This window comes from Rana temporaria, chromosome 4, assembly GCF_905171775.1.
Source record: "Rana temporaria chromosome 4, aRanTem1.1, whole genome shotgun sequence".
NCBI classification, from domain to species: Eukaryota; Metazoa; Chordata; class Amphibia; order Anura; family Ranidae; genus Rana; species Rana temporaria.
The window spans coordinates 426,232,636-426,244,874 of record NC_053492.1 but is presented as its reverse complement, the minus strand read 5'-3'; positions in this window follow the sequence as shown (position 1 = coordinate 426,244,874).

The window sequence follows — 12,239 nt, the reverse complement described above, 5'->3', positions numbered from 1 at the left end:
AAAATCATCATTTATTTGCTAAAAAAATTACATAGAAACCCAAAACATTATATATGCTTTTTTTTCAAAGACCCTAGAGAATACAATGGCGGTTGTTGCAACTTTTTATCTTGCACGGTATTTTCGCAGCAATTTTTTGAACGCGTGTTTTTAAAAAAAAAAACAGTTTTGTGCTTAAAAAAAAAACAAAACAGTAAAGTTAGCCCAATGTTTTTGCATAATATGAAAGATGAAGTTACGCCGAGTAAATAGATACCCAACATGTCACCCTTCAAAATTGCACACGCTCGTGAAATTGCGCCAAACGTTGCTACTTAAAAATCCCCATAGGCGACGTATTGCAAGGTATTGGAGTATTGAGGGTATTGCGGAGTATTGGGGGGGTATTGCAGAGTATGGGGGGGTATTGCAGAGTATGGGGGGGGGGGGGTATTGCAGAGTATGGGGGGGGTATTGCAGAGTATGGGGGGGGTATTGCAGAGTATGGGGGGGGGTATTGCAGAGTATGGGGGGGTATTGCAGAGTATGGGGGGGGTATTGCAGAGTATGGGGGGGGGATTGCAGAGTATGGGGGGGGTATTGCAGAGTATGGGGGGGGGTATTGCAGAGTATGGGGGGGGGTATTGCAGAGTATGGGGGGGGGTATTGCAGAGTATGGGGGGGTGGGGTATTGCAGAGTATGGGGTGGGGTATTGCAGAGTATGGGGTGGGGTATTGCAGAGTATTGCACTCATCATTATTTTTATTTTGCAGAGTATTGCGCAGGGATGGCTGGATCTGTGACTGCAATTGTCACAGATCCAGCCCACAGTGCGGCAGCTGCTGCTGCCGCCCGATCCCCCCCCCCCTCCCTCTCCTCTCACACTGTACCGAACGGTACAGAGAGGAGAGGGAGGTTTGTTTACAAGTGATCGCGCCGTCATTGGACGGCGCGATCACGTGGTAAGGAGCCGCTTCCATTGGCTCCTTACCGCGATCCGTGTTGCTGCGGGTCCCGTGGACCCGCCGAGCGCCGGTGATCGCGTGTGCGCGCCCGCTCGGGCGCGCAATTGTGACTCTCTGGGAGGACGTATATTGACGCCCTCCTAGAGTTAGGGAACCGCCTTGTAGCCGTATTTCGGCTATAGGGCGGTTACCAAGTAGTTAAATGACATTTTTGAAAAACTGTGTTTTTTTCATGCCGAAAAATGATCGTGTGTACGCGGCATCACACCCCCTTCCTGCCCAAGCCAACTTTCAGCTTTCTGCGCTGGTACTGTTTAAATGACAATTGCGCGGTCATGCTACACTGTACCCAAACAGAATTTTTAACATCTAGTTCCCACAAACATAGATTTATTTTGGTGGTATTTGATCACCTCTGCGGTTTTTATTTTTTGCTAAACCAATTAAAAAAGACCGAAAATTTTGAAAAAAAAAAAGTTTTGCTTTTGTTTCTGTTATAAAATGTTGTAAATAAGTAAGTTTTCTCCTTCACTGATAAGGCGGCACTGACGGGCACTGATAAGGCGGCACCAATAAGGTGGAACTGACGATGGGCACTGATATGTGGCACTGATGGGCACTGGTAGGCAGCACTGATGGGTGGAACTGATATGCAGCACTGATGAGCATTGATAGGCGGCACTGATGGGCACTCATGGGTGGCACTGGTGGGCACTGATAGGCGACACTGATAAGCACTGAATGGCTGCAAAGATGGGTACTTATGGGTGGCACTGCTGAGCACTGATATGCGGCACTGCTGGGAACTGATGGACATTGATACGTGGCACTGATGGGCACTGATAGGCGGCACTGATGGCACTGGCAGTGGTAGGCATAGTGGGTGGGCAATGATTGGCAGCTGCCTTGGCATTGATTGGCAGCTGCCTAAGCACAGATTGGCATTTCCCTGGTAGTCTAGGGGGGCATACCTGGTGGTCCAGTGTGGGTGCCAATCCCTGGTGGTCCCAGGGGCATCCTGGTGGTCCTGGGTGAGCATCTATGGGGGGGCTGCCCTGATCAAGAATCAGCACAGACCCCCCCTGTAAGGAGAGCAGTCGATCGCCTGTCCTCTATTCTCGTCTGTCAGACGCGAGTGAGGAAAAGCCGATCAGCGGCTCTTCCTGTTTACATTGTGATCAGCCGTGATTGAACACAGCTGATCACGTGGTAAAAAGCCTCCGTCGGAGGCTCTTTAACGAGATCGGTGTAGTGGTGTGTCAGACTGACACACTGCACCATCGATCGCTGCGATGCGCACCCCCACTGGCGGCTGTTATCCTGCTGGATGTCACATGACGCCCAGTCAGGATAACTGAACCACGGCCCCGGCAGTCATTTTGCTATAGGACGGGCGGGAAGTGGTTAATAAACTACCTTGAAAAACACCAGTGCAAAATAAAAATGAATAAAGATTTTTTTTTTTTTTACTGTGTGTGGTCTTATTAGGATCCATTCACACGTGTTTGACTTAAAAATCGTGCAATTTCCATAGCAACTTTACTCTGAGACTTGCGATGCAAATTTGATGCAATTTTCATGCAACTTTGGATGAGTGTGACTTTCTTACGAATTTGCCTTTCGACCAGTGCAAAATGGAAAGATTTCTTTCGTTTTGTTTCTTTATTTTCTAACCAATTCCAAATTTTCAGAACAATTCGATCAACCAATTCAAATTCTGTGCTTGTTGTTAAAGCGGTGGTTCCCCTAAAAATAAACTTTTAACATTGCTTTTCCCACATTAATTACGATTAGAATCGGCTGGTTTTATAAAAAAAAAACGTCCGTACATACCGTTTGCTATATTCGTTCCCACCGCCACTTCTGGGTACGATGCTGGCGGTGGGCGTTCCTAATTGATGGACAGGCATCCGACCGACGCATACATCGCGTCACGAGATGCCGAAAGAAGCCGAACGTTGGTGCGGCTCTATACGGCGCATGCGCACCGACGTTCGGCTTCTTTCGGCATCGCGTGACGCGATGTATGCGTCGGTCGGATGCCTGTCCATCAATTAGGAACGCCCACCGCCAGCATCGTGCCCGGAAGTGGCGGTGGGAACGAATATAGCAAACGGTATGTACGGCCTTTTTTTTTTTAATAAAACCAGCTGATTCTAATCGTAATTAATTTGGGAAAAGCAATGTTAAAAGTTTATTTTTAGGGGAACCACCGCTTTAAGGAGCGGGCCGGGAAGCTGGCCGCTGCATCCTTAGCAATCGACTCATCAGCTGTCAGCGGGTTTCCCCAACGACAGCTGTTTGTGAAAAAGAAGAATGCCGGTGTTTCGTCAGATTTGGCAACCCGTCAGAATTGGTAACAAAAGTGATATTCCGTCGCCGCCATCTTGCTACACCCTGGTCACCACATCCTTAGCAACCGATGACTCATCAGCTGTCAACGGGTTTCCCCAATGACAGCTGAATGTGAAAAAGAAGAATCCTGGTGTTTCGTCAGATTTGGCGACCCGTCAGAATTGGTAACGGAAGTGACGTTCCGCCGCAGCCATCTTGCTACACCCCACACTCCTCTATAGTAAGGATACTTTGAGAAGAGGAAAAGCGGACATCTTGTTAAGTTTTCCATTCTACACTTAACAGGAAAGTGAGTTTACATAGTGAAATGCAGTACTTAGAAGTCCGTCTGACTGTTTACTTATCGAATTTTAAAAGCAGCGAACAGTGTTGCTGCTGCTTTTCAAATTCAACATCATAACAGTCAGACGGACTTCTAAGTACTGGATTTCAGTATATAAACTCACTTTACTGTTAAAGAGGAAGTAAACCCTTGGATATTTTTTTTAAAACCCTGTAAGAGAAAGGCATAATGAGCTAGTATGCACAGCATACTAGCTCATTATGTGTCACTTACCTGAGATCGAAGCCTGCCTCAGTCCCGTCCGCCGCCGCCATGTCCCCTCGTCGCTAGTTCCTGTTTACGCCGCTCCGGCGCTGTGATTGGTCGGAGCGGCGATGACATCACTCCCGCGCCCATTCACAAAAGCGCCACTGCTCAGTGCGCCTGCGCTGTTGTCTACTCAAGGGCAGATGAAAGCAAGCAAAGGGCCGCATCTGGCCCCCGGGCTGCAGTTTGGGGACCACTGCTCCAAATCAAGTACGAGACGAAGCACTCGGTCTGGTAAAACTAGCGGGCCAGATTCACAAAAGAGATACGACGGCGTATCTCCTGATACACCGTCGTATCTCTGTGTTAGGGCCGTCCTAACTATGCGACTGATTCATAGAATCAGTTACGCATAGCTAGCCCTAAGATCCGACAGGTGTAATTGAATTACACTGTCGGATCTTAGGATGCAATTCTAGGCCGGCCACTAGGTGGCAAGGCCATTGTTGCGGTCGACGTAGAATATGCGAATGAATACTTACGGCGATCCCCGGACGTCCGAGCTGCCCTGTCGATCTAACTGTACGTCGTTATCGTAGAGTTACGCCGCGTAAAATTAGGACTACCTCCTAGGTGTCCTAAGCCATGTTAAGCATGGCCGTCGTTCCCGCGTCGAAATTTAAAAACCAACGTCGTTTGCGTAAAACGTCCGTGAATGGCGCTGGACGCCATTTACGTTAACGTCTAAGCAAATGACGTCGGTGCGACGTCATTTAGCGCAATGCACGTCGGGTAATTTACCCGACGGAGCATGCGCAGTACGCTCGGCGCGGGAACGCGCCTAATTTAAATGGTGCCCGCCCCATTTGAATTGGGCGGGCTTGCGCCGAGCGCATTTACGATACACCGCTGCAAGTTTACAGGTAAGAGTTCTGAGAATCAGGCACTTACGCTGTAAACCTGCGGCGGTGTAACGTAAATCACATACGTTACGCTGCCCAGGAGCAACGTAATTCTATGTGAATCTGGCCCAGCGTTCGGAATGGAGATAGCACATTCGTCACGCTGCAAATTTTTTAATCTTTTAATGCAGCGCATTCTCTTCTTCTGTATAATGCTAGAATAATGAAGTTGTTTTGCTGCTGATATTCACACAGAGTTCTGACAAACTGATTTCTTTATTATTTCTGAAGCGCAGTAACGGACTGAAAAGCACGTGGCTGAAAAGCGTGAATTGACTCTCACCAAACTTCTACTAACACGAGATTAGCAGAAGGAGCCCAAAGGGTGGCGCACTTGGTATTAAACTTCCCTTTTATAATGCCGTTGTACGTGACCGCGTTCTTGGCGTTCGGAATTTCCGACAACATTTTGTGCGACCATGTGTATGCAATACAAGTTTGAGCCAACATCCGTCGGAAAAAAATCCATGGTTTAGTTGTCGGAATGTCCGATCGTGTGTACGCGGCATTAGTTTCCTAAAGTCTGCACTGTAGCTTTGGAGAGGTGAGTCCGGAGATAAAAAAGATGGCCCTGAAGATTTAGCTTTACTGAGCCTGCAAGTGGTTCCGTATTATTCACACGTCATTTGTCTGCTACACAAAGCCGTAAGTAGGTCTCTGATCCTCCATATTAAAGAACGCACGGGTTGTCACTCAGCACCTTTGCTTGTCACACAACCTGGCAAGGTTTTATTCACATCAGTCCACAAAAAATAAAAGGTCTTAGTGATATAACATCTATGCAACCCCAGCAGAGGCCACTACAGGCTGCTCTCCTGATTTTAGCCTACAACCTCCTCCTTTTCATCACATAGGGAGGAGGCTTTGTATTTACAGAAATTGTTAACATTGGCTCAGATTCAGGTACCACTTGCGCATTATTTGCGGAGGCACAGGGCAACGATTTTGCCCTACGCCCACGCAAATAATTTGCGCTGCCCTCGATTCACGGAGCAGTAGCTCCGTAAATTGCGAGGGCGCGCCGGCAAAATTGCCCGGCGTAAGCGCGCGCAATGTAAATGATCCCGCCAGGGGCGGGAATCATTTAAATTAGGCGCGCTCCGTACAGCGCATGCTTCGTTGGGAAACTTTCCCGACGTGCATTGCGGCAAATGACATCGCAAAGAACGTCATTTGCTTCAAAGTGAACGTGAATGGCGTCCAGCGCCATTCACGATTCACTTACGCAAACGACGTAAAATTCGAACGTCGCGACGCGGGAACGCCGGGTATCCTTTAGCATTGACTGCCCCTGCTTTTAGCATGGGCAGCCTTACGCTAAAGATGCCGTACGCAACCGACGTAACTTGCGTACACAGGGGGCGCGCAACATTGTGAATCGGCGTAAGTATGCAGTTTGCATACTATACGCTGACCACAATGGGAGCGCCCCCTAGCGGTCAACGCAAGAATGCAGCCTAAAATCTGCGTGGCATAAGAGCCTTATGCCACGCAGATTTTAGGCTGCAGCCGGCGTAACGAGTTCTCTGAATCAGGAGAACTCGTTACGCCGGCGCAAGTCAGCAATTGCGCTGCGTAACTATGGTTACGCAGGCGCAATTGCTACCTGAATCTGGGCCATTGTTTGAGATGTAATTTCAGTACACAGTAAGGCCAGCCATACATGGGGCTAGATTCAGCAACAAGATACGGCGGCGTATCTCCAGATACGCCGCCGTAATTTCAAATCTGCGCAGTCGTATCTTTACGTTGATTCTCAAAGGCAGATACGTTTAAAAAATAGGCTTCCTCCGCCGACGTAACTTGAATACGCCGGCGTATAATTGTGTGCAATTTTACGCTGGCCGCTAGGTGGCGCTTCCGTCGTAGAATATGCAAATGACCTAGATACGCCGATTCACAAATTTACGTATGCCCGGTGCAATTTTTTTACTTCGTTTACGTTAGGCTTTTTCAGCGTAAGGTTACTCCTGCTATTAGGAGGCGCATGCAATGTTAAGTATGGCCGTCCTTCCCGCGTCGAAATTTGAATTTTTTACGTCGTTTGCGTAAGTCGTTCGCGAATAGGGCTGGACGTAATTTACGTTCACGCCGAAACCAATACGTCCTTGCGGCGTACTTTGGAGCAATGCACACTGGGATATGTACACGGACGGCGCATGCCGTTTGTAAAAAAAACGTCAATCACGTTGGGTCACCAAGAATTTACATAAAACACGCCCCCTCATCCGCATTTGAATTACGCGCGCTTACGCCGGCCCCATTTACGCTACGCCGCCGTAACTTAGAAGGCAAGTGCTTTGTGAATATAGCACTTGCCTCTCTAACTTACGTCGGCGTGGCGTAAATACGATACGCTACGCCGCCATAACATTGCACGCCCCTACCTGAATCTAGCCCATGGTTCGCATCTCGCCCAGTTCTCGCAGGAACCTGCCAACATTCGAACCATTAATGGGCAGGCTGAATATACCTTGTTGAATGATTGAGTACAACCAGCCTGCCTGGATCTCTTACAATTATGACTAGTGGCTGTTATAGCCACGAGCAATAATCACTGTTTCTCCCGGTAGGGACTGCTTCCCTCGCCAGGCAGCGAGTGGAGTGTTAATACCACTTTAATTCTAACTTGGCACCCCTCTGGTAAGCTATTTGGACAATAGGGTATATGCAACAGATGCCATATATATAATATATATAATATATATAAGGGCTGTGGAAATTAAAGATTAAATCCTTGATTAATCGTAAATTTTTTTGATCGATCAAAATTCTTTTGATCATTACTAGTGGTGCAACGGATCGTAAATGACCCGTGATCCGAAGGGGTCACCATATGCGGATCAGCACACCACTTGATCTGCGGAGCTCCGTTGCTGCCTCGGCCATAGAAAAGGTCGCGGCTTCGACCTCACTCCCGGAGCAGCGGCCATCTTGGTCCACCCGGCGGCGGCCTAGGTGAGCCTAGAGCAGCGCGCTGACGTCATCACCCGGCCTCAACTGTTCATGTTCAGCCGGCTTCTCTGGTAAGACTAAGCAAGCACTAATCTTCTTATACAGTGGGGGAGATGTCTGTGGATATTACAGTGGGGGAGATGTCTGTGGATATTACAGTGGGGAGATGTCTGTGGATATTACAGTGGAGGAGATGTCTGTGGATATTACAGTGGGGAGATGTCTATGGATTACAGTGGAGGAGATGTCTGTGGATATTACAGTGGGGAGATGTCTATGGATTACAGTGGACAGGGCCGTTTGAAGGAATTTGGGGGCCCCAAGCAAAATGGACATGGAGGCCCCCCCCCCCCCCCCCCCATGCACGCACACAAAGCCTACAAAAACCACAGCATAGCGATACAGTGTAAGTTCACCCACACTTTATATAAAAAATGAAGGTTTACAGTGCAAATACTGCTGTTGTATATAATGTGCATAAAATGTTATTTGCAAAAAACACCACTGTACCATAAAATCAAGTATACATTAAAGTGCACAATAACGAAATCCAACATACTTAAAACACACACTAACATTTTTCAGTTTTGGGCGGATTTGCTAGTGCCCGAGGAAGGGTTAAAACCACCCGCAATGCGCTGCTGCAGCAGCGCATTGCCAGCGGTATAGCTGTGCTGTCCCATTGATTTCAATGGGCAGCAGCGGTGAAGGAGAGGTAAATACACCGCCCCTTCTCCGCTCCAAAAATGCGGCTAGCAGGACTTTTTTTACCGTCCTGCTGGCGCAATGCTCCAGTGTGAAAGCCCGAGGGCTTTCACACTGGAGACAATTGAGCAGCTTCTTAAGGGCGGTTTGCAGGCGCTATTTTTAAGAAGCTGCTCAATTGTCTCCAGTGTGAAAGCCCTCGGGCTTTCACACTGGAGAATTGCGCCAGCAGGACGGTAAAAAAAAGTGTAAAAAAAAAGTCCTGCTAGCCACATCTTTGGAGCGGAGAAGGAGCGGTGTATTTACTGCTCCTTTACCGCTGCTGCCCATTGAAATCAATGGGACAGCGCAGCTATACCGCTGGCAATGCGCTGCTGCAGCAGCGCATTGCGGGCGGTTTTAACCCTTCCTCGGGCGCTAGCAAATCCGCCCATAGCGTTGGCAGTAAAAATAGCAGAGTTTTACCGCCGACGCTATGAGCGGCTCAGTGTGAAAGGACTCTTAGATGGAAATGGGATGGTAAAGAAAATGGAAAGAAATCTATGGTAATTGTTTTGTATATATTACCCGATTCAAAAAAGAAGCAATTAGACCCCTTTCACACTGGAGCGTATTGCAGGCGCTATAAGATTAAAAATAGCGCCTGCAAACCGCCCTTAATCTTATAGCCGTGTGCGACAAAACACAGCCACTGTGCCATTCATTTTCGCCTATGTGCCATGCCATTAATTGTCACCACTGTGCCTATCAATTGCCAGCAGTTTGCCCCCTCAAAAAATAGCAGGGTGTTCTGAGCTCCTCCCCCTGCCATCCAGACACTCACATGTGGTCTCACCATAGTTTCACCTCCAGCCGCACACCTCCAGCCCCACACCTCCAGCCGCACATAGACATGCTGGAGATTGTAGTCCTCCTATAGTCCTGCCCAGCCTCCGCCTCTATCACACAGCCATCTACTCACCGTGCGTGTACTTCTTTCAGGGCTTCCGAGTCCCGCTACCTCCGCCCGCAGGTCCTCCGGTTCTCTGCACTTGATATGCACGTGTCAGCGATCCCCCTCACTGTTCTGTGCAAGAGTCGGCGCTGTCAGTAGTGTCCCGACTCCTGCAGCTTGCTGAGGCATCGGACCCAGGGAGGGACAGCACGGGTCCATCGGCTGCCCACGTTACGCTGCTTCCCACAGAGCAACTTGCCGCCCTTGACCGCATGGTGATAGCTGACGAGAGGGGAGGAGGAGGTGGGGAGGAAAGGACATCTGATTGGTTGTCAAGGAAGCGGCGGCCCCGTTCCTTGACAACCAATGATCGCCAGCATTTTTTTCTTTACTTTTCAGCTGTTAGCAGGGAATTCCTGCTGAGAGCTGAAAGTACAAAGATACAAAAATCCTGCTGCCTGTGCCGCTGGATGCTGGGGCCCCTGGCCAGCTCGAGGCCCCAAGCAATTGCCTCCTTTGCCTCTCTTGTTCCGACGGGCCTGACAGTGGAGGAGATGTCTGTGGATATTACAGTGGGGGAGATGTCTGTGGATATTACAGTGGGGGAGATGTCTGTGGATATTACAGTGGGGGAGATGTCTGTAGATATTATAGTGGGGGAGATGTCTGTGGATATTACAGTGGGGGAGATTGTGGATATTACAGTGGGGGAGATTGTGGATATTACAGTGGGGGACATTGTGGATATTACAGAGGGGGGGAGATGTCTGTGGATATTACAGTGGGGGAGATGTCTGTAGATATTATAGTGGGGGAGATGTCTGTGGATATTACAGTGGGGGAGATTGTGGATATTACAGTGGGGGACATTGTGGATATTACAGTGGAGGATATGTCTGTGGATATTATAGTGGGGGAGATGTCTGTGGATATTACAGTGGGGGAGATTGTGGATATTACAGTGGGGACATTGTGGATATTACAGTGGGGGACATAGTGGATATTACAGTGGGGAGATGTCTGTGGATATTACAGTGGGGAGATGTCTGTGGATATTACAGTGGGGGGAGATGTCTGTGGATATTACAGTGGGGGAGATGTCTGTGGATATTACAGTGGGGACTATATATGGTGGTGATCCGAAAAATGGATGTGCGTTATAATTAATTGAAATTACTCAATTAATCGTTTTATTTTTTTTTAATTGTTTAATCGAACACGAAAATTTTAATCAGTAACAGCCTATATATATATACTATTTGTATTCACAAGGGTATTTTTCTATTTCTTCATAGTTATGTGATAATGATCTTTTAATCACCATCTAACTCTAGAAAACTCCTGAAGAAGCGGCTAATGTAAACCCGCGAAACATGTAGAGTAACCAATATATAGATGGTAGTTGTCACATTTTGGTGAATTTTGTCTTTATTGTCACTATTTGTTTTATTCTGTAAACATGTCACCTTGTATATCTTTGTAATACATTTTCCTAAATATTTTACATTTGACTCTCTAGTATCAGTTGATACACGGTACCATCAAAGTCCAAACAGCCTCTTTTTTCCTACATTCATTCTAAAACTGAGATGCCACTAAGATCTCAGTTGTTATAGAGCCACTTTTGAAGTTTAGGAGGCTGTGTGAGAGGGACCCAGAAGGTTAGGAAGACATGCAGTAGCACATGGACTGTGTTTTGAGCAATGGTGGGCCATCAGGGCCAGCAAGGACTTCTCTGCTGGTCTAAACACTGCCTAGACTATCCTAATCACTGATCTACATTTTATTATATTGTTTTCCATGAATGTCTTATTCCCGATTGATTTCATAGCTTTTCTCTTGGTTTTACTGCTTTTAGTAGAGTTAGAGCTTTTATCCAATCATATTTTAGCCATGATAGCCATTATGTGTTGCCAGGGTCAAAGAAACCTGCCTTGAGGCCTTCAGAATCAACAGTACAGGCACCTATAGCTTACAGTAAATGGTTTGTCTCATCCCTGTAAACTGATACATGCGCCGTCGTATTTATGCGCCTGATTCAGCAAACAAGATACACCTGAATTTGATTTTGATCCGACTGACGTAAGTCTCCTACGCCGTCGTATCTTGGGTACATATTTACGCTGGCCGCAAGGGGCGCTTCCATTGATTTACGCGTCGAATATGTAAATGACCGAGACACGCCGATTAACGAACGTACTTGCGCCCGTCGCTGTAATCTACGCCGTTTACGTTAGGCGTACGTCCGGCGTAAAGTTAAGCCTCATAAAGCAGGGGTAAGTCATGTTAGGGTATGGACGTCGCAACAGCCTTCGTATTTTACGTTGTTTACATAAGTCGTATGTGAATGGGGCTGGGCGTAGGTTACGTTCACGTCGTAGGCATTGAGCCGTCGTATCTTAGGGAGTATATGCAACGTGATACTGAGCATGCGCGCGTATGCGCCGTTCGTTCGGCCCTTCATTTACATGGGGTCGCGCTTCATTATAATAGATCACGCCCACTACCTTCCTACTTTGAATTAGGCGGGCTTACGCCGGCCAATTTACGTTACGCCGGCGCAAGTTTGGGAGCGAGTGCTTTGTGAATACTGCTCTTGCCTCTCAGAATTACCTTGGCGTAGCGCATATGAGATGCGCTACGCCGGCACAAAGATGCGCCACTGTATGTGAATCCGGGCCAGAATCTTTTAATATAATCTGCCAGTTTCACACCGTGACATACTTGCATTGTACAATGCATAAACAGATGTTTTTCTTTTATAGAATGCTTTTATTAAATTATGTATGAATAAAGAACAACATTTAACATACCACATAGTAATGTCTTATATTGCCTTTAAAATCCCAATTTA